The sequence below is a fragment of the Hyla sarda genome, chromosome 3 (genome assembly GCF_029499605.1).
Source record: "Hyla sarda isolate aHylSar1 chromosome 3, aHylSar1.hap1, whole genome shotgun sequence".
In the NCBI taxonomy this organism is placed as follows: Eukaryota; Metazoa; Chordata; class Amphibia; order Anura; family Hylidae; genus Hyla; species Hyla sarda.
The window spans coordinates 12,640,752-12,661,732 of record NC_079191.1 but is presented as its reverse complement, the minus strand read 5'-3'; the positions used below and the strand labels follow the sequence as shown (position 1 = coordinate 12,661,732).

Below are 20,981 nucleotides of genomic sequence, written 5' to 3'. Positions count from 1 at the left end.
AACTACAACTCCCAGCATGCCCGGACAGCCGAAGGCTGTCCGGGCATGCTGGGAGTTGTAGTATGGCCACAGCTGTAGACACCTACTGTGGAAACACCGTTCTAATTGCTATTCTATAAAGTCTCCACTAGAGGTCAGTGTCTTCCACGTAAAATGGGACAAAAAAAAATAATCTACATGAACTTTGCTCTAAAGTTGAACATATGAATTTTTTGGATCTGCACATTCTAACGACTCATCAATACAACTTTTTTTTTTTTTTTTTTTTTGCAGAAAAGGGGGAGGTTTCATAGTACGGTTTGTCAAATAAGAAATACATTCTTTTTTTTTTTTTTTTCTTCACCCTTCTACAAAATAAGGTGACCGCAAAAAAAAAAAACTAAAAAAAAAAAAGAAAAGAAAAAAAACTCTCAAACTTCTTTACAAGTTCCAGCAGTCGGAGAGTTGTGTCAGAGGAGGCGCAGAGAGAGGAGATTACATCGAATCCTTAAGATATCGGACCGACACACCGGCCCCTGATCTGCAGCTGTGGCCCTTACCATAGGACTATATAGAGGACTGAGCAGCACTAAGGCACCAGGGACCTGGGATCACATCTGGAACTACAGGTGAGGGACCTGCTCCAGAAACTGTAAGTGTATGAGGGGCTGGGGGGTCTATAGGGGGACTATAGGGGAATCCTATACATTATATAGGGTATGAAGACTTATAATGCACCAGGATGATTTCAGCTCTGAAGGACAGGCAGATCTGCAGCAGCCGAGCGCTGTAACAGGACCTGTCATCATGTGGAGCAGGTGTCGGCTGCACATCAAGGAACACGTGAAGCTCTCCGGAAATTTAACGTTCTGCCACTAGCAAGTTTTTCACGTTTTTTTTTACATAATCTCTGTTCGCTAGAATGGGAACATTCTGGTCTCCATCCACCTGTTAATAGTTAATACTTCTCATGGCTGAGGGTTTGTTACTGCTGCATCCAGTCTACATATATCCCTGTGTATCCGAGTTCTAACAAGTCATCAGCTGTGAGAACTATGTAAGACAATGGTCTCCAGATGATGCAAAACTACAAATCCCAGCATGCCCAGAAAGCTATTGGATGACACTTGGGGTACAGGATAATAACACTTGGGGTACAGAATAAAGACACTTGGGGTACAGGATGATAACACTTGGGGTACAGGATAATAACACTTGGGGTACAGGATGATAACACTTGGGGTACAGGATAATAACACTTGGGGTACAGGATAATAACACTTGGGGTACAGGATAATTACACTTGGGGTACAGGATGATGACACTTGGGGTACAGGATAATAACACTTAGGGTACAGGATGATAACACTTGGGGTACAGGATGATAACACTTGTGGTACAGGATGATAACACTTGGGGTACAGGATGATAACACTTGGAGTACAGGATGATAACACTTGGGGCACAGGATGATGACACTCGGGGTACAGGATGATAACACTTGGGGTACAGGATGATGACACTTGGAGTACAGGATGATAACACTTGGGGTACAGGATGATAACACTTGGGGTACAGGATGATAACACTTGGGGTACAGGATGATAACACTTGGGGTACAGGATGATGACACTTGGGGTACAGGATGATAACACTTGGAGTACAGGATGATGACACTTGGGGTACAGGATAATAACACTTGTGGTACAGGATAATAACACTTGGGGTACAGGATGATAACACTTGGGGTACAGGATGATAACACTTGGGGTAAAGGATAAAGACACTTGGGGTACAGGATAAAGACCCTTGGGGGTACAGGATAAAGACACTTGGGGTACAGGATAATGACACTTGGGGTACAGGATAAAGACACTTGGGGTACAGGATAAAGACACTTGGGGTACAGGATAAAGACACTTTGGGTACAGGATAATAACACTTGGGGTACAGGATGATGACACTTGGGGTAAAGGATAATAACACTTGGGGTACAGGATAAAGACACTTGGGGTACAGGATAAAGACACTTGGGGTACAGGATGATAACAACACTTGGGGCACAGGATAATAACAACACTTGGGGTAAAGGATGATAACACTTGGGGTACAGAATGATGCCACTTGGGGTACAGGATAATAACACTCGGTGTACAGGATAATAACACTTGGGGTACAGGATGATAACACTCGGGGTACAGGATGATAACACTTGGGGTACAGGATGATAACACTTGGGGTACAGGATAATAACACTTGGGGTACATCATAATAACACTTGGGGTACAGGATGATAACACTTGGGGTACAGGAGGATAACACTTGGGGTACATCATAATAACACTTGGGGTACATCATGATAACACTTGGGGTACATCATGATAACACTTGGGGTACAGGATGATAACACTTGGGGTACAGGATGATGACACTTGGGGTACAGGATGATAACACTTGGGGTACAGGATGATAACACTTTAGGTACAGGATAATAACACTTGGGGTAAAGGATGATAACACTTGGGGTACAGGATAATAACACTTGGGGTAAAGGATGATAACACTTGGGGTACAGGGTGAGAACAATTGGGGAACAGGGTGAGAACACTTGGGGTACAGGATGATAACACTTGGGGTACAGGATGATAACACTTGGGGTACAGGATAATAACACTTGGGGTACATCATAATAACACTTGGGGTACAGGATGATAACACTTGGGGTACAGGATGATAACACTTGGGGTACATCATAATAACACTTGGGGTACATCATGATAACACTTGGGGTACATCATGATAACACTTGGGGTACAGGATGATAACAACACTTGGGGTACAGGATGATAACACTTGGGGTACAGGATGATGACACTTGGGGTACAGGATGATAACACTTGGGGTACAGGATGATAACACTTGGGGTACAGGATGATGACACTTGGGGTACAGGATGATGACACTTGGGGTACAGGATGATAACACTTGGGGTACAGGATGATAACACTTGGGGTAAAGGATGATAACACTTGGGGTACAGGATAATAACACTTGGGGTACAGGATAATAACACTTGGGGAACAGGGTGAGAACACTTGGGGAACAGGGTGAGAACACTTGGGGTACAGGATGATAACACTTGGGGTACATGATGATAACACTTGGGGTACAGGATGAGAACACTTGGGGTACAGGATGAGAACACTTGGGGTACAGGATGAGAAAATTTCGGGTACAGGATGATGACACTTGGGGTACAGGATGAAGAAACTTGGGGTACAGGATGATAACACTTGGGAAACAGGATGATAACACTTGGGAAACAGGATAATAACACTTGGGGTACAGGATAATAACACTTGGGGTACAGGATGATGACACTTGGGGTACAGGATGATGACACTTGGGGTACAGGATGATGACACTTGGGGTACAGGATAATAACACTTGGGGTACAGGATAATGACACTTGGGGTACAGGATGATAACACTTGGGGTATAGGATGATAACACTTGGGGTACAGGATGATGAAACTTGGAGTACAGGATGATGACACTTGGGGTATAGAATAGTAACACTTGGGGTACAGGATGATAACACTTGGGGTACAGGATGAAACCACTTGGGGTACAGGATAATAACACTTGGGGTACAAGATAATAACACTTGGGGTACAGGATGATAACACTTGGGGTACAGGATGAAAACACTTGGGGGTACAAGATAATAACACTTGGGGTACATGATGAGAACACTTGGTGTACAGGATGATGAAACTTGGGGTACAGGATGAGAACACTTGGGGTACAGGATGAGAACACTTGGGGTACAAGATAATAACACTTGGGGTACAGGATGATAACACTTGGTGTACAGGATGATACACTTGGGGTACAGGATAATAACACTTGGGGTACAGGATGATAACACTTGGGGTACATGATGATAACACTTGGGGTACAGGATAATAACACTTGGGGTACAGGATGATAACACTTGGTGTACAGGATGATACACTTGGGGTACAGGATAATAACACTTGGGGTACAGGATGATAACACTTGGGGTACATGATGATAACACTTGGGGTACAGGATAATAACACTTGGGGTACAGGATGATAACACTTGGTGTACAGGATGATACACTTGGGGTACAGGATAATAACACTTGGGGTACAGGATGATAACACTTGGGGTACAGGATGATAACACTTGGGGTACAGGATAATAACACTTGGGGTACAGGATAATAACACTTGGGGTACAGGATAATGACACTTGGGGTACAGGATGATAACACACGGGGTTCAGGATGATAACACTTGGGGTACAGGATGATAACACTTGGGGTACAGGATGATAACACTTGGGGTACAGGATAATGACACTTGGGGTACAGGATGATAACACTTGGGGTACAGGATGATAACACTTGGGGTACAGGATGATAGCACTTGGGGTACAGGATAATGACACTTGGGGTACAGGATGATGACACTTGGGGTACAGGATGATGACACTTGGGGTACAGGATGATAACACTTGGTGTACAGGATAATAACACCTGGGGTACAGGATGATGACACTTGGGGTACAGGATGATAACACTTGGGGTACAGGATGATAACACTTGGGGTACAGGATGATGACACTTGGGGTACAGGATGATGACACTTGGAGTACAGGATGATAACACTTGGGGTACAGGATGATGAAACTTGGGGTACAGGATGAGAACACTTGGGGTACAGGATGAGAACACTTGGGGTACAGGATGAGATCACTTGGGGTACAGGATGAGAACACTTAGGGTACAGGATGATGACACTTGGGGTACAGGGTGATAACACTTGGGGTACAGTCTAATAACACTTGGGATACAGGATGATGACACTTGGGGTACAGGATATTGACACTTGGGGTACAGGATGATAACACTTGGGGTACAGGATGATAACACTTGGGGTACATAATAATACCACTTGGGGTACAGGATGAAACCACTTGGGGTACAGGATGAAACCACTTGGGGTACAGGATAACACTTGGGGTACAAGATAATAACACTTGGGGTACAGGATGATAACACATGGGGTACAGGATAATAACACTTGGGGTACAGGAGGATGACACTTGGGGTACAGGTTGAAAACACTTGGGGTTTAAGATGATAACACTTGTGGTACAGGATGATAACACTTGGGGTACAGGATGATAACACTTGGGGTACAGGGTAATAACACTTGGGGTACAGGATAATAATACTTGGGGTACAGAATGATGACACCTGGGGTACAGGATAATAACACTTGGGGTACAGGATAATGACACTTGGGGTACATGATAATAACACTTGGGGTACAGGATAATAACACTTGGGGTACAGGATGATAACACTTGGGGTACAAGATGATAACACTTGGGGTACAAGATGATAACACTTGGTGTACAGGATAATAACACTTGGTGTACAGGATAATAACACTTGGGGTACAGAATAATGACACTTGGGGTTCAGGATGATAACACTCGGGGTTCAGGATGATAACACTCGGGGTACAGGATAATAACACTTGGGGTACAGGATGATAACATTTGGGGTACAGGATGATAACACTTGGGGTACAGGATAATGACACTTGAGGTACAGGATAAAGACACTTGGGGTACAGGATGATAACACTCGGGGTACAGGATGATAACACTTGGGGTACAGGATGATAACACTTGGGGTACAGGATGATAACACTTGGTGTACAGGATAATAACACTTGAGGTACAGGATGATAACACTTGGGGTGCAGGATGATAACACTTGGGGTACAGGATGATAACACTTGGGGTACAGGATGATAGCATTTGGGGTACAGGATGATGACACTTGGGGTACAGGATGATGACACTTGGGGTACAGGATTATAACACTTGGGGTACAGGATAATGACACTTGGGGTACAGGATGATAACACTTGGTGTACAGGATAATAACACTTGGGGTACAGGATGATGACACTTGGGGTACAGGATGATAACACATGGGGTACAGGATGATAACACTTGAAGTACAGGATAATAACACTTGGGGTACAGGATGATGACACTTGGGGTACAGGATGATGACACTTGGGGTACAGGATGATGACACTTGGGGTACAGGATGATAACACTCGGGGTACAGGATAATGACACTTGGGGTACAGGATGATAACACTTGGGGTACAGGATGATAACACTTGGAGTACAGGATAATAACACTTGGGGTACAGGATGATGACACTTGGGGTGCAGGATGATGACACTTGGGGTGCAGGATGATGACACTTGGGGTACAGGATAATGACACTTGGGGTACAGGATGATGACACTTGGGGTGCAGGATGATGACACTTGGGGTGCAGGATGATGACACTTGGGGTACAGGATAAAGACACTTGGGGTACAGGATAATAACACTTGGGGTACAGGATGATAACACTTGGGGTACAGGATGATAACACTTGGGGTACAGGATGATAACACTTGGGGTACAGGATAATAACACTGACACTATAGCGGTCCACTACTCTTTGTGGGTCAGGTGGTGTCTCCTTTTCGGGGGGAGGCCTCTGGTGTTTGTTGGGGTCACCACCATTCTCTGTACTCCACACGTGGCCCCATCCTCAGGATCAGCAGACACGTGGCCCCATCCTCAGGGTCAGCAGACACGTGGCCCCATCCTCAGGATCAGCAGACACGTGGCCCCATCCTCAGGGTCAGCAGACACGTGGCCCCATCCTCAGAATCAGCAGACACGTGGCCCCATCCTCAGGATCAGCAGACACATGGCCCCATCCTCAGGATCAGCAGACACGTGGCCCCATCCTCAGGATCAGCAGACACGTGGCCCCATCCTCAGGATCAGCAGACACGTGGCCCCATCCTCGGAATCAGCAGACACATTGCCCCATCCTCGGGATCAGCAGACACATGGCCCCATCCTTGGGATCAGCAGACACGTGGCCCCATCCTCAGGATCAGCAGACACGTGCCCCCATCCTCAGGATCAGCAGACATGTGGTCCCATCCTCAGGATCAGCAGTAACGTGGCCCCATCCTCGGGATCAGCAGACACGTGCCCCCATCCTCAGGATCAGCAGACATGTGGCCCCATCCTCAGGATGAGCAGGACGTGGCCCCATCCTCAGGATCAGCAGACACGTGCCCCCATCCTCAGGATCAGCAGACACGTGCCCTCATCCTCAGGATCAGCAGACACGTGGCCCCATCCTCAGGATCAGCATACACCTGGCCCCCATCCTCAGGATCAGCAGACACATGGCCCCATCCTCAGGATCAGCAGACACGTGCCCCCATCCTCAGGATCAGCAGACACGTGGCCCCATCCTCAGGATCAGCAGACACGTGGCCCCTTCCTCAGGATCAGTAGACACGTGGCCCCATCCTCAGGATCAGCAGACACTCGGCCCTATCCTCAGGATCAGCAGACACTCGGCTCCATCCTCGGGATCAGCAGACACTCGGCCCCATGCTCGGGATCAGCAGACACGTGGCCCCATCCTCTGGATCAGCAGACACTCGCCCCCATCCTCAGGATCAGCAGACACTTGGCCCCATCCTCAGGATCAGTAGACATGTGGCCCCATCCTCAGGATCAGCAGACACGTGGCCCCATCCTCAGGATCAGCAGACACATGGCCCTATCCTCACACGTGGCCCCATCCTCAGGATCAGCAGACACGTGGCCCCATCCTCAGAATCAGTAGACATGTGGCCCCATCCTCAGGATCAGCAGACACGTGGCCCCATCCTCAGGATCAGCAGACACTCGCCCCCATCCTCAGGATCAGCAGACACGTGGCCCCATCCTCAGGATCAGTAGACACTCGCCCCCATCCTCAGGATCAGCTGACACGTGGCCCCATTCTCAGGATCAGCAGACACGTGGCCCCATCCTCAGGATCAGCAGACACGTGGCCCCATCCTCAGGATCAGCAGACACTCGCCCCCATCCTCAGGATCAGCAGACACATGGCCCCATCCTCTGGATCAGCAGACACTCGCCCACATCCTCAGGATCAGCAGACACGAGGCCCCACCCTCAGGATCAGTAGACATGTGGCCCCATCCTCAGGATCAGTAGACATGTGGCCCCATCCTCAGGATCAGCAGACACGTGGCCCCATCCTCAGGATCAGCAGACACATGGCCCCATCCTCTGGATCAGCAGACACTCGCCCCCATCCTCAGGATCAGCAGACACGTGGCCCCATCCTCAGGATCAGCAGACACTTGGCCCCATCCTTAGGATCAGCAGACACGTGGCCCCATCCTCAGGATCAGCAGACACATGACCCCATCCTCAGGATCAGCAGACACTTGGCCCCATCCTCAGGATCAGCAGACACGTGGCCCCATCCTCAGGATCAGTAGACACCTGGACCCATCCTCAGGATCAGCAGACACGTGGCCCCATCCTCAGGATCAGCAGACACGTGGCCCCATCCTCAGGATCAGCAGACACGTGGCCCCATCCTCAGGATCAGTAGACACGTGGCCCCATCCTCAGGATCAGCAGACACGTGGCCCCATCATCAGGATCAGCAGACACGTGGCCCCATCCTCAGGATCAGCAGACACGTGGCCCCATCCTCAGGATCAGCAGAAACGTGGCCCCATCCTCTGGATCAGCAGACACTCGCCCCCATCCTCAGGATCAGCAGACACGTGGCCCCATCCTCAGGATCAGTAGACATGTGGCCCCATCCTCAGGATCAGCAGACACGTGGCCCCATCCTCAGGATCAGCAGACACATGGCCCTATCCTCACACGTGGCCCCATCCTCAGGATCAGCAGACACGTGGCCCCATCCTCAGGATCAGCAGACACGTGGCCCCATCCTCAGGATCAGCAGACACGTGGCCCCATCCTCTGGATCAGCAGACACTTGCCCCCATCCTCAGGATCAGCAGACACGTGGCCCCATCCTCAGGATCAGCAGACTCGTGGCCCCATCCTCAGGATCAGCAGACTCGTGGCCCCATCCTCAGGATCAGTAGACATTTGGCCCCATCCTCAGGATCAGCAGACATGTGGCCCCATCCTCAGGATCGGCAGGACGTTCTCCTCCATACTGACGTTCTCTCTTTTCGGTGTCGCCCCATCCTCAGGATCAGCAGACACATGGCCCCTTCCTCTGGATCAGCAGACACTCGCCCCCATCCTCAGGATCAGCAGACACTCGCCCCCATCCTCAGGATCAGTAGACACGTGGCCCCATCCTCAGGATCAGTAGACATGTGGCCCCATCCTCAGGATCAGTAGACATGTGGCCCCATCCTCAGGATCAGTAGACATGTGGCCCCATCCTCAGGATCAGTAGACATGTGGCCCCATCCTCAGGATCAGCAGACATGTGGCCCCATTCTCAGGATCAGCAGGACGTTCTCCTCCATACTGACGTTCTCTCTTTTTGGTGTCGCCCCATCCTCAGGATCAGCAGACATGTGGCCCCATCCTCAGGATCAGCAGACATGTGGCCCCATTCTCAGGATCAGCAGGACGTTCTCCTCCATACTGACGTTCTCTCTTTTTGGTGTCGCCCCATCCTCAGGATCAGCAGACATGTGGCCCCATCCTCAGGATCAGTAGACATGTGGCCCCATTCTCAGGATCAGCAGACACGTGGCCCCATCTTCAGGATCAGCAGGACGTTCTCCTCCATACTGACGTTCTCTCTTTTCGGTGTCGCCCCATCCTCAGGATCAGCAGGACGTTCTCCTCCATACTGACTTTCGCTCATTTCGGTGTCGCCCCATCCTCAGGATCAGCAGACACTCGCCCCCATCCTCAGGATCAGCAGACACGTGGCCCCATCCTCAGGATCAGCAGGACGTTCTCCTCCATACTGACTTTCGCTCATTTAGGTGTCGCCCCATCCTCAGGATCAGTAGACATGTGGCCCCATCCTCTGGATCAGCAGACATGTGGCCCCATTCTCAGGATCAGTAGACACGTGGCCCCATCCTCTGGATCAGCAGACACGTGGCCCCATCCTCAGGATCAGCAGGACGTTCTCCTCCATACTGACTTTCGCTCATTTAGGTGTCGCCCCATCCTCAGGATCAGTAGACATGTGGCCCCATCCTCTGGATCAGCAGACATGTGGCCCCATCCTCAGGATCAGCAGACACGTGGCCCCATCCTCAGGATCAGTAGACATGTGGCCCCATCCTCAGGATCAGCAGACACATGGCCCCATCCTCAGGATCAGTAGACACGTGGCCCCATCCTCTGGATCAGCAGACACGTGGCCCCATCCTCAGGATCAGCAGACACGTGGCCCCATCTTCAGGATCAGCAGGACGTTCTCCTCCATACTGACGTTCTCTCTTTTCGGTGTCGCCCCATCTTCAGGATCAGCAGGACGTTCTCCTCCATACTGACGTTCTCTCTTTTCGGTGTCACCCAATCTGCCGTAGCAGCTGTAATAACATGATAATGGCCGCTCTTGTTGTGGGGGCTCCTCAGCTGAATCGGCCCAGGGATTAATATCAGGAAATGATTAATGGTGTCCAAGGAATTCTACGGATTTTTTCTTTTATTTCATGTTATTATAATTAAATTTGGGGATAATTTAGAATTTTTCCCTTTTCCAATGGAGCTGAACTTCCTGTAGATTTTAACAAATTCTGTAAATTTTAGGGTATCGCTCCCCGAATCACACGGTGGTTCTCTAATATTTGCTATGCCTCCAGTTGCCATGGCAATCACTGGAGATGGATGACATCATCGCGGGCCCTTATTCCTATATTTCTGGGGTCATCCACGGCTTCATTCTTCATCCTGATTGGAACGATGACCTTCACCATTCAGGGTTTTGCCTGGTACTCGGGAGATTTATCAAAACCTGTCCAGAGGGAAACTTGCCCAGTTACCCATAGCAACCAATCAGATCGCTTCTTTCATTTTGCAGAGGCCTTGTTAATAATGAAAGAAGCGATCTGATTGGTTGCTATGGGCAACTGGGCAACTTTTCCTCTGCACGGGTTTTGATAAATCAGCTAATATCTGGTTATACATGACTTGGGGTTTTTGCCCAAAAAATACCGGCCATGCTAATTTGCATAATTAATTATATACAGGTGACATCACAGGAAAGACATATGCGGGGGAGGGAAATGTTGTCCCATTCTGACCCCTATAACTTTTTTATTTCTCGCTATACGGGGATGTATGAGGGTCATTTTTTGTGCCCCGATCTGTAGTTTTTAGCAGGACCATTTTTGTTTTGATGGGACTTTTTGATCACTTTTTTTTTTAAATTAAATTCGGGAGTTGCGGTTAGTTACTAACTACAAGTCCCAGCATGCCCTGATACAGCCTGTGGCTCAGCAGGGCATGCTGGGAGCTGTGGCAAAACTACAACTCCCAGCATGTTGGACTATATAGTAGTATATAGTATAGGTCAGTGTTTCCCAACCAGTGGTTCCTCCAGCTGTGGCAAAACTACAACTCCCAGCATGTTGGACTTTATAGTAGTATATAGTATAGGGCAGTGTTTCCCAACCAGGGGTGCCTACAGCTGTTGCAAAACTACAACTCCCAGCATGTTGGACTATATAGTAGTATCATAGGCGTGCGCAGCCTATTGCATTAGGGTGTGCACCCTAAAGCACAAACTCCCGCTGCGCGTGTGTGTGTATATATATATATATATATATATATATATATACACGCACACATACACACAGTTAGTATAGTTCCCCCACATTAGGTGCAGCATAGTTCCCCCACATTAGGTGCAGTATAAGTCCCGCCACATTAGGTGCAGTATAAGTCCCGCCACATTAGGTGCAGTATAGGTCCCCGCACACTAGGTTGGCAGTACAGTTCCCCCACATTAGGTTGGCAGTATAAGTCCCCGCACACTAGGTTGGCAGTACAGTTCCCCCACACTAGGTTGGCAGTACAGTTCCCCCACATTAGGTTGGCAGTACAGTTCCCCCACATTAGGTTGGCAGTACAGTTCCCCCACATTAGGTTGGCAGTACAGTTCCCCCACATTAGGTTGGCAGTACAGTTCCCCCACATTAGGTTGGCAGTGGGGGAACTGTACTGCACCTAATGTGGGGGAACTGTACTGCACCAGTACAGTTCCCCCACATTAAGTGCAGTACAGTTCCCCCACATTAGGTGCAGTACAGTTCCCCCACATTAGGTGCAGTACAGTTCCCCCACATTAGGTGCAGTACAGTTCCCCCACATTAGGTGCAGTACAGTTCCCCCACATTAGGTGCAGTACAGTTCCCCCACATTAGGTGCAGTATAGTTCCCCACATTAGGTGCAGTATAGTTCCCCACATTAGGTGCAGTATAGTTCCCCACATTAGGTGCAGTACAGTTCCCCCACATTAGGTGCAGTATAGTTCCCCCACATTAGGTGCAGTATAGTTCCCCCACATTAGGTGCAGTATAGCTCCCCATATTAGGTGCAGTATAGTTCCCCCACATTAGGTGCAGTATAGCTCCCCACATTAGGTGCAGTATAGCTCCCCACATTAGGAGCAGTATAGTCCCCCACATTAGGTGCAGTATAGCTCCCCCACATTAGGTGCAGTATAGCTCCCCCACATTAGGTGCAGTATAGTCCCCCACATTAGGTGCAGTATAGTCCCCCACATTAGGTGCAGTATAGCGTGCAGTATAGTCCCCCACATTAGGTGCAGTATATTCCCCACAGACATAAAGCCTTCAGCCATATACAGTGTATGGCTGGAGGCTGTATGTCTGTGTACTGCCCCACTTCAGTGTTCCGACCACCGGTCCTCCGGTCCGGGGTCACGATCTACTGCTATGGCCTATAGTCCATAGCAGTAGGTCCCGGGACCGGAGGACCGGTAGTCGGAACACTGAAGAAGACGTGCTGCCAGATCGTGTTGGTCACTTACCATTCCGGCCGGCGCGCGCATCCTCTTCCTTGAATCTCCGCTCCTCCGTTACTATGGGCGCACGCACGGGACGTCAATGACGTCCCTGCGTGCGCTACTTCCCGGCGGCCCCTGTGTTTTTAAAGTTAACGCGGGGGCCGCTGTAGAAAGGTAACCGGGACATCCTTGTGTCCCGAAAAGATCTTTCGGGACACAGGGATGTCCCGAATGTGAGGGCTGCGGGCTGCGGGCTGCTCAGTGGTGGCCTCGGATGCCCCCCTGAGCTTGATTAGGGTGTGCCTGGGCACACCCGGCACACCCCGTGCGCACGCCTATGAGTAGTATACAGTATAGGTCAGTGTTTCCCAACCAGGGGTGCCTCCAGCTGTTGTAAAACTACAACTCCCAGCATGTTGGACTATATAGTAGTATATAGTATAGGTCAATGTTTTCCAACCAGGGGTGCCTGCAGCTGTTGCAAAACTACAACTCCCAGCATGTTGGACTATATAGTAGTATATAGTATAGGTCAGTGTTTTCCAACCAGGTGTGCCTCCAGCTGTTGCAAAACTACAACTCCCAGCATGTTGGACTATATATCAGTATATAGTATAGGTCAGTGTTTCCCAACCAGGGGTGCCTCCAGCTGTTGCAAAACTACAACTCCCAGCATGTTGGACTATATATCAGTATATAGTATAGGTCAGTGTTTCCCAACCAGGGGTGCCTCCAGCTGTTGACAAACTACAACTCCCATCATGTTGGACTATATAGCAGTATATAGTATAGGTCAGTGTTTCCCAACCAGAGGTGCCTCCAGCTGTTGAAAAACTACAACTCCCATCATGTTGGACTATATAGTAGTATGTAGTAAAGGTCAGTGTTTCCCAACCAGAGGTGCCTTCAGCTGTTGAAAAACTACAACTCCCAGCATGCCCGGACAGCCGTTGGCTGTCCGGGCATGCTGGGAGTTGTAGTTCTGCAACAGATGGAGGCGCTCTGGTTGGGAAACACTGGTATAGTATATGGTGCAACATTCCGGGAGTTGGAGGATTGGTTGGATAAATACTGGTGATTGCATTGCCGATATTTTTAATATAAAGGACCGGCAGGGGGGCAACTCTATAGATGACCCAGTAAATGTTCCTCTGGTGCAACCTAAAAGGACCTGCTGCCATATACATGTATTTATTGCTTTGTTCAACAGCCCTGATATGTCCGTAGTCTTGTAGGGGAGACGTGTGTGGGTGACGCTGTCTGGAGTGAGTGCCAGGCCTATAGATTGGATGGTGAAGAGCGAAGGTCTGGTTACAGGCAATGAGCTACAACAGACATTTACCCAAATTAAAGGGGTACTACACTGGAAATGTATTTATTTATTTATTTTCATCAACCGGTGCCAGAAAGTTAAACAGATTTGTAAATTACTTCTATTAAAAAAAAAATCTTAATCCTTCCAGTACTTATCAGCTGCTGTATGTTCCACAGCAAGTTCTTTTCTTTTAAAATTTCCTTTCTGTCTGACCACAGTGCTCTCTGCTGACACCTCTGTCCATGTCAGGAACTGTCCAGAGCAGGGTAGGTTTTCTATGGGGATTTGCGGGATTTGCTCCTACTCTGGACAGTTCCTAAAATTAACAGAGGTGTCAGCAGAGAGCACTGTGTTCTGGCAGAAAGGAAATTCAAAAAGAAAATAACTTCCTGTGGATCACACAGCAGCTGATAAGTACTGGAAGGATTAAGATTTTTTTTTTTTTATAAATGTAATTTACAATTCTGTTTAACTTTCTCACACCAATTGGTAAGAAATAAAAAAAATAATAATATTCCATTCCAGTGGAGTACCCCTTTAAGGTTTTTACTGTGTCGTTGTAACAACTCCAAGTGAGAATTTTATTCTTCCTCAGTACGGAGGCTCGTGTCCTGAAGATTTCAGGTTTCTATCAGACTGGTAGTAACATAACTAGTGTTGCTCGCGAATATTCACAATGCAAATTTTATTCGCGAATATCGCATATTCGCGAATATTCGCAAATATAGCACTTTATATTCCAATTACGAATATTCGTTGTTATTTTGTTTTTGTTTTTTTTCACAGTGATCATCCCTCTCTGCTTCCAACTTGTGTGGTGTAAAGAAGACTCTAATGCTACTGTGTGAGACTGGCGTGCGCATTTTTGCATATGCTAATTTTCGCATATGGTAATTTTCGCACATGTGAATTTTCGCTTATGCTAATTTTCGCATATGGTCATTTCCGCACATGTGAATTTTCGCTTATGCTAATTTTCTCATAAGCGAATTTTCGTGAATTTAGCGAATATATGACGAATATTTGTCCATATATTCGCGAAATATCGCAAATTCGAATATGGCCTATACCGCTCAACACTAAACACAACTTGCAGACTGTGGTCCCTTAGCCGTGGTGGCTCAGCTAGGCCCATGTCCGCCATACACATGTGCATAAAAGGTCAATCCACTTGTAAACTCACAGTCCTATGTGAGGCCAATAGTCCGAGCAGGGTGGTGCCCTATTTATAGTTTCCGCACTATGGTTTAGGACACGTAGTCTGTTGAAATGACCATGTTACTTCTCCTGACCAAACTCAGTCCCGATTATCTCCTGGAACCCTCCATTTAGAAGTTTGGTAGCTCGGCACCATAAACACTCCAGTTCCCATCAGATGCCGGGGCTCATTACACCAGTAGGCACAACCAATTGGGGTGCACAAGCCTCCTCTCGGGAACAGGTGACAGCAGTCCGACCTTCTCCTTTAACTAGACTTGGCATCTGTATTTATAGGTGGCATCTCTAGCTCTAAGCCGGGAGTCCCATTGGTCAGGTCAAGTCCTGGGAGGAACTTTTCCTCAATCCCATGACAATTTCTTATATGCAGAGAAAAGGACAGAAGTTAAAGGGTACCTCTCATCAAAAAAACTTTTGATATATTATAGATTAATGTATGTAGAATAACTTTACAATTGCATGTTATTAAAAAATATGCTTCTTTCTATTTAATTTTCCACTTTGAAGAAATGACCACTAGGGGTCTCCCTACCAGTCCTGGCAGCAAGCATTTCAGACTCATGCTGGAGTCCTAAACACTACAAGCTGCCAGTCTGCTTTGTTCACAAAGGAGAACACTCAGAGCTGCCAGCCTGCTTTGTTCACAGCCTGTTTGGCTGTGAACAAAGCAGGCTGGCAGCTCTGAGTGTTTAGGACTCCAGCATGAGTCAGAAATGCTTGCTGACAGGACTGATCGGGAAAAATACAATAGAAAGAAGCATATTTTTCATTAACATGCTATTGGAAAGTTATTCAACATTCATTCATCTAAAATATATCAAAAGTTTATTTGATGAGAGGTACCCTTTAAACCCATGAGGCTTCACTTACTGGTATAAAGCCAATAATACTACCATCTTAGATCACATATAATACAGAATGGCAACTGCCATCAATATCCAGCAATGTCATTGCCCTTAACCCCTTCAGGACGGAGCCCATTTTGGCCTTAAGGACCGGAGCGTTTTTTGCACATCTGACCACTGTCACTTTAAACATTAATAACTCTGGAATGCTTTTAGTTATCATTCTGATTCCGAGATAGTTTTTTCGTGACATATTCTACTTTAACATAGTGGTAAATTTTTGTCGATACTTGCATCCTTTCTTGGTGAAAAATCCGTAAATTTGATGAAAAATTTGAAAATTTTGCATTTTTCTAACTTTGAAGCTCTCTGCTTGTAAGGAAAATGGATATTACGAATACATTTTTTTTGGTTCACATATACAATATGTCTACTTTATGTTTGCATCATAAAATTGACGAGTTTTTACTTTTGGAAGACACCAGAGGGCTTCAACGGTCAGCAGCAATTTTCCGATTTTTCACAAAATGTTCAAACTCACTATTTTTCAGGGACCAGTTCAGGTTTGAAGTGGATTTGAAGGGTCTTCATATTAGAAATACCCCACAAATGACCCCATTATAAAAACTACACCCCCCAAAGTATTCAAAATGACATTCAGTCAGCGTTTTAACCCTTTAGGTGTTTCACACGAATAGCAGCAATGTGAAGGAGAAAATTCACAATCTTCATTTTTTACACTTACATGTTCTTGTAGACCCAATTTTAGAATTTTTACAAGGGGTAAAAGGACAACATTTTTACTTGTATTTGTAGCCCAATTTCTCTCGAGTAAGCACATACCTCATATGTCTATGTAAAGTGTTCAGCGGGCGCAGTAGAGGGCTCAGAAGGGAAGGAGCGACAAGGGGATTTTGGAGAGTACGTTTTTCTGAAATGGTTTTTGGGGGGCATGTTACCTTTAGGAAGCCCTTATGGTGCCAGAACAGCAAAAAAAAAACACATGGCATACCATTTTGGAAACTAGACCCCTCGGGGAATGTAACATGGGATAAAGTGAACCTTAATACCCCACAGGTGTTTCACGACTTTTGCAAATGTAAAAAAAAAAAAAATAATTTTTACCTAAAATGCTTGTTTTCCCAAAATTTTTTTTAAAAAAAAGGGTAATAGCAGAAAATACCCCTAAAAATTTGAAGCCCAATTTCTCCCGATTCAGAAAACACCCCATATGGGGGTGAAAAGTGCTCTGCTGGCGCACTACAGGTCTCGGAAGAGAAGGAGTCACATTTGGCTTTTTGAAAGCAAATTTTGCTCTGGGGGCATGCTGCATTTAGGAAGCCCCTATGGTGCCAGGACAGCAAAAAAACCCTCACATGGCATACCATTTTGGAAACTAGACCCCTCGGGGAACGTAACAAGGGGTTAAGTGAACCTTTATACCCCACAGGTGTTTCACGACTTTTGGATATGTAAAAAAAAAATTATTTTTTTTACCTAAAATGCTTGTTTTCCCAAAAATTTTACATTTTTAAAAAGGGTAAAAGCAGAAAATACCCCCCAAAATTTGGAACACAATTTCTCCCGAGTACGGCGATACCCCATATGTGGCCCTAAACTGTTGCCTTGAAATACGACAGGGCTCCAAAGTGAGAGCGCCATGCGCATTTGAGGTCTAAATTAGGGACTTGCATAGGGGTGGACATAGGGGTATTCTACGCCAGTGATTCCCAAACAGGGTGCCTCCAGCTGTTGCAAAACTCCCAGCATGCCTGGACAGTCAACGGCTGTCCGACAATACTGGGAGTTGTTTTGCAACAGCTGGAGGCTCCGTTCTGGAAACAGTGGCGTACCAGACGTTTTTCATTTTTATTGGGGAGGGGGGCTGTGTAGGGGTATGTGTATATGTAGTGTTTTTTACTTTTTATTTTCTTTTTTGTGTTAGTGTAGTGTAGTGTTTTTAGGGTACAGTCGCACGGGCGGGGGGTTCACAGTAGTTTCTCGCTGGCAATTTGAGCTGCAGCAGAAAGTTTGCGGCAGCTCAAATTTGCAGCCAGATACTTACTGTAATCCTCCGCCCATGTGAGTGTACCCTGTACGTTCACATTGGGGGGAACATCCAGCTGTTGCATAACTACAACTCCCAGCATGCCCGTTGGCTGTCGGTGACTGCTGAGAGTTGCAGTTTTGCAACAACTGTAGGCACACTGGTTATGTATCACTGAGTTTGTGACCTAACTCAGTGTTTCACAACCAGTGTGCCTCCAGCTGTTGCAAAACTACAACTCCCAGCATGTACGGTGCATGGTGTACGGTGACTGCTGAGAGTTGTAGTTTGCAACAGCTGGAGGCACACCGGTCGTGAAACACTGAGTTAGGTAAAAAAAAACTCTGAGTTTCACAACCAGTGTGCCTTCAGCTGTTGCAAAACTACAACTCTCAGCAGTCACCGAAGCCAACGGGCATGCTGGGAGTTGCAGTTATGCAACCAGCAGATGCACCACTACAACTCCCAGCATGCACTTTAGCTGTTTGTGCAAGCTGGGAGTTGTAGTTATACAACAGCTGAAGGTACACTTTTCCATAGAAAGAATGTGCCTCCAGCTGTTGCAAAACCATAAGTCCCAGCATGCCCATAAGGGAATGCTGGGAGTTGTGGTGGTCTGCCTCCTGCTGTTGCATAACTACAGCTCCCAGCATGCCCTTTTTGCATGCTGGGAGCTGTTGCTAAGCAACAGCAGGAGGCTGTCACTCACCTCCAACGATCCAGACGCTGCAGGTCAGTCCCGCCGCCGCCGCTGCTCCTGGGGCCCCGATCCCAACATTAACGCCGGGGATCGGGGTCCCCAGCACCCGGGGTGCACGTCCCGCACCCGCTCACGTCCTCCGGAAGAGGGGCGGAGCGGGTGCGGGAGTGACACCCGCAGCAGGCGCCCTGATTGGTCGGCCGGTAATCCGGCCGACGAATCAGGGCGATCGTGAGGTGGCACCAGTGCCACCTCACCCCTGCAGGCTCTGGCTGTTCGGGGCCGTCTCTGAACAGCCAGTAATTCCGGGTCATCGGGTCACTGGAGACCCGATTGACCCGGAATCGCCGCAGATCGCTGGACTGAATTGTCCAGCGATCTGCGGCGATCGCCGACATGGGGGGGCATAATGACCCCCCTGGGCGATATGCCGGGATGCCTGCTGAACGATTTCAGCAGGCATCCGGCTCCGGTCCCCAACCGGCTAGCGGTGGGGGCCGGAATTCCCACGGGCGTATGGATACGCCCTCGGTCCTTAAGGACTCGGGATGCAGGGCGTATCCATACGCCCTATGTCCTGAAGAGGTTAAAGAGAACCTCTTATGATCTTGTTAAATGTCATAATTCTCTCAGTTCATCATGATAAACCACCCCCTGCTTTTATTTTTATTATTCTTTTAGTTTTCTACCTTGATATTGCTCTGTATTTTCTGCTCATTCAGATTCACAGACTGGGAAGGGGGTGTTCCCCAGCAGGCATGACATCATCTGAAGCCATACAGGGGAGAACTTCCTCCCTCACTCTGCTACACACAACCCAGAGCAGTTCAGTGTGAGATGAGCTAGGAATGGATAAGGCTGCAACTCCCCTCCCACCCCCCTCCTTCAGCATTTCCTGATTTTGGACTTCTGCCAGGCCAGCAGGAGTCCAACGTCTGTGCAAGAGATGGGGGGGAAATGTGCTCTGGACAAGAAGGGAGACACCTAGTGGCAGCTATTTTAACACAAATTATCACAAATAAAACATAGAATTATTTTTTTTTTTTTATCAAAGTACATTAGAAAGATTTTTCATTAACCATAAGGAGCGCAATAGCAAAAATGAGTTTTAATGAGAGTGACCATTTAACAACCCATAAAAAGATAACCTATATGGTAGATGAGCTGGAGCAGATAGCATGAAAATAATATTGAACCGTAAATTTTGTTAAGGGCTTCTAGTTCCCTTGGACAGCGAAGTTGTCTAAACTCATCTATTTTGACAGCACTGAGCATGTATGTTATGTGTACGGGGTGTGAATAGCCCCACGGAGATATAATATATATATATATATATATATACCTCCCAGCAGGATGATCCTTACATTGGTGCCCTGTGCTGAACCTTCTGTTGGTGACCTCCCCATGTAGTGTGCTGACATACAGTGTACCCTATAGTCATACCTCTGGAAGGGCAAGGCCGACACCATGTATATGTGGGTCGTTGGCAAAAGAGCGGCCTCCGTTGGGCTCTGGTATCTGCCCCCCTTGGCACACTCCTAGCACCGGCCCTGTTATAGGTAAACAGATTAGAACTAGAAGGAAATTTAATTTTGTTCCTAAAACAAAACCCGTTCCATGTTCTGTTTACATGGCGTCTGATCTAATGTTCTTTTCCTTTCTCAGTAACAATATAATTTTTAAGAATTGAAGGAAAATAAAGTATAACATATAAAAAAAAGATCATAATAAAGAGAGCGAGCTACAGAGCGGAGGAAAGCATGTAATTTACTACCAAGCCACGTCAGACTGACCACAAATGTGTCTGAGGTTTTATATAGGACACAACAATTCATTACCTATAGTCAGTGTAATAATACAATGCAGAACAGATGTAACAAGAATATAACTACTATAATACTGCTCCTATGTACAAGAATATAAATACTATAATACTGCTCCTATGTACAA

General features: G+C 47.3%; 1 protein-coding gene across 1 annotated transcript in view; it reads left to right on the top strand.

Annotated features, from left to right (window-relative positions):
- Nucleotides 1-469: 469 nt before the first annotated feature.
- The window catches only part of SCARA5 (scavenger receptor class A member 5), a 337,867-nt gene continuing 317,355 nt past the window's right edge, over nt 470-20,981 (top strand). Inside the window, exon 1 of the mRNA XM_056563754.1 lies at nt 470-608. The gene's annotated coding sequence lies outside the window, so the exon portion shown is untranslated. The remainder of the gene's footprint in view (nt 609-20,981) is intronic.